The sequence below is a fragment of the Sinocyclocheilus grahami genome, unplaced genomic scaffold, assembly GCF_001515645.1.
Source record: "Sinocyclocheilus grahami isolate Dianchi unplaced genomic scaffold, SAMN03320097.WGS_v1.1 scaffold1743.1, whole genome shotgun sequence".
NCBI classification, from domain to species: domain Eukaryota; kingdom Metazoa; phylum Chordata; class Actinopteri; order Cypriniformes; family Cyprinidae; genus Sinocyclocheilus; species Sinocyclocheilus grahami.
In genome coordinates this window covers 7,132-9,686 of record NW_015506922.1, presented here as the reverse complement: position 1 = coordinate 9,686, position 2,555 = coordinate 7,132, and the positions used below count along the sequence as shown (strand labels likewise).

At 38.1% G+C, this 2,555-nt stretch overlaps 1 long non-coding RNA gene across 1 annotated transcript in view; it reads left to right on the top strand.

Annotated features, from left to right (window-relative positions):
* Positions 1-1,910, top strand: part of LOC107572389 (uncharacterized) — a 7,986-nt gene extending 6,076 nt beyond the window's left edge. Inside the window, exon 3 of the long non-coding RNA XR_001607331.1 lies at positions 1,897-1,910. This is a non-coding gene — a long non-coding RNA (uncharacterized lncRNA). The remainder of the gene's footprint in view (positions 1-1,896) is intronic.
* Positions 1,911-2,555: the final 645 nt, after the last annotated feature.

Genomic DNA, 2,555 nt, shown 5'->3' with positions numbered 1-2,555 from the left:
CTAATAACAAAACAGTCGCTGATTCAGAAGCGCCAGATTGTCATAGCAAAGTCAGAATTACCTCCTCTCCTATAGGTTCACGAAACGGTCGTCCATAAAATGCATTGCTGTTCTGTTGTAAGTAATCTTAAAGATTCCTAAATGCATCTACTTTCGGAAGGCCAAATAAAGTGCTTTTGCTTTCGCCTAGAAACACACAGCATCTCCCTGACATGCTGCTTCAACACTAACTGCGGTTACTGAAACCACGCCTTCTTTCTTTGCGTGAACATTTGGGCGGCATTATGCTAATATTTCCACATAGTGAGGTAGATATGTGGGGGCGTGTTAGAACGAGCCGTTTTAGGGGGGCGTGGCAGAGTCTTAACTTTGATAAAGAATATCTCTTTGGTATTGAGACTTTAGTCTTTGCAACTTCAGGGGTCTTATCTATTCACAATCAGCTTGTAACACTCCAAAGAGAAAGGGAAACTTGAAATCGCATCATATGACCCCTTTAATTAAATTTGTCCAGCCAAGAACACAGAAGCATCCATGTGCACTTGTACGGCACACAACAAACACACATAAACACACCCTCAGGCTAGGTTTCCTCTTTTTAATCAAACTCTAAGATGCTTTTGGTGCAGACCTGAGTGCATCGGACATCACAGTTCTGTCCATATGGTTGGTGCGAAAGTGGTTTTGCTAGCTTGCCTGAACCATTCAGTCATCCCTATTTACACTACATTAGTCATCATCTCCTTAGTCATGCTTTTCAGTGCATGGCATTATCCTGCTTGCTGAATGCTGATCATCATTTAAACAGGTTTTTAATGGCAACACACTCTTATTAGATATTAAACGAGTGGTTGATACATAAATTGCTAGCAGGAAGTGTTTGGTCAACCAGTTTCATTAGACAGATCATACTTTTTGGCTCTTCTTTTAACTTCATGTTTGTTTTTTGTTTTTTTTGATGAACAGCAAGACTATTCAGGTACTAGTACTAAACCAGCATAAACCAGTCTGGATCAGCATGGAAATTCACGTTGGTTTACTGTAAGTTGATCTTGTCAGTGATTCTCCTATAACTGCCTCTGTCGGCTGTGATGTGGAGCGCCAGAGACCTGCTGTAAATCAGAAGTATGTCCCAGGGTGTCTGACACAAAGGCAAATTTCCCATGGGACTGGCAACTTCCTGCCTGTATAGTGTCTCAAAAGTCTCGATCAATGCAGCTGACACAAGCTGTCCTCTGTGGAGGAGTCATATATTGGTGATAGTTTTACTGGTGCTATAGAAAGTGCTTTTCACTAGTTGGGGAAAGTTTTTTGTTGTTGTTGTTGTTCTTTTTTTTTTTCTTTTACATTTTTATTAATTTAAATAAATAAATAAAAAACTGACACTGAATACTGGAGTGATAAAGGAATAAATTACATTTTTAAATTTATTAAAATAGGAAACATTTTAAATTGTAATAATATTTTACAATATTAATGCGTGTTCTGTATTTTTGATTAATAAATCAAATGAATGCAGATTTGGTGAGGATAATAGACTTTATTTAGTAAGGCATAATGTACATAATGTACAATAAACTCCGACAGGGTGATCAGTACCCTGATGTGAAGCATCTAACCTTGAGGTCATGTACGCATGATTTAACGTTTCTGCATTTGGTATTGAGAGCATAGGTCGTAATGTAGATACATTGGAAAAATGCAGTTTTACAAATGGTAGAAACATGGTTTTCAAAGGAAAGATTGCTATCAAATAGCACATTTAGGTTTCGAACTAATGACGAAGAATTGACAGCACAGCCATTAAGTGTTAGACCGTGTTCTAGGTTATTTCATATTATTAGGTTATTTTCACCACATAAATGATGACGAGGACATAAAATGTTATTTGAGAAGAAAGTTTTTTTAAATCTTTCCTTTTTAATATCTTAAATCCATTACAGTGTAGCAACAAGACGAATACTTTTCCACAATTCCTCCTTTTTTTACAGTAAATACAGTCAATAACTGAGGCACAAGTTGTGTTTGAATGAAACGAGCAGCCTCAAATACCCGTACACTCTAAAAAATGCTGGGTTGTTTCAACCCCAACTTTGGGTGAAATATGGACTAACCCAACCGTTGGGGTAAATTTATAAAAAGGAGTAATATGATGCGATTTCAATTTTTCCTTTCTCTTTGAAGTGTTACAAGCTCTTGGTGCATAAAGAAGATCTGTAAAGTTGCAAAGACTAAAGTCTCAAATCCAAAGAGATATTCTTTATAAAAGTTAAGAGTCAACCAGGCCTACCTAAAACAGCTCGTTCTAACACGCCCCCACATGTCTACGTCACGATGTGGGAAGATTTGCATAACGAGAAGGCGTAACTTTTATTCTCGCTGTAGTATTGTTGTTGCTGCCGCCATGTCGTGAAGACGCTGTGTGTTTCGTTGTGAAAGCGAAACTACTTTGTTTGGTCTTCCAAAAGAGGACGATATCCACTTCGTCATGCCTAGAGCTGATCCGTGCTGGTCGCTGAGGAAATACATCAACTTCGTGCTGTGGATCGCCGGAT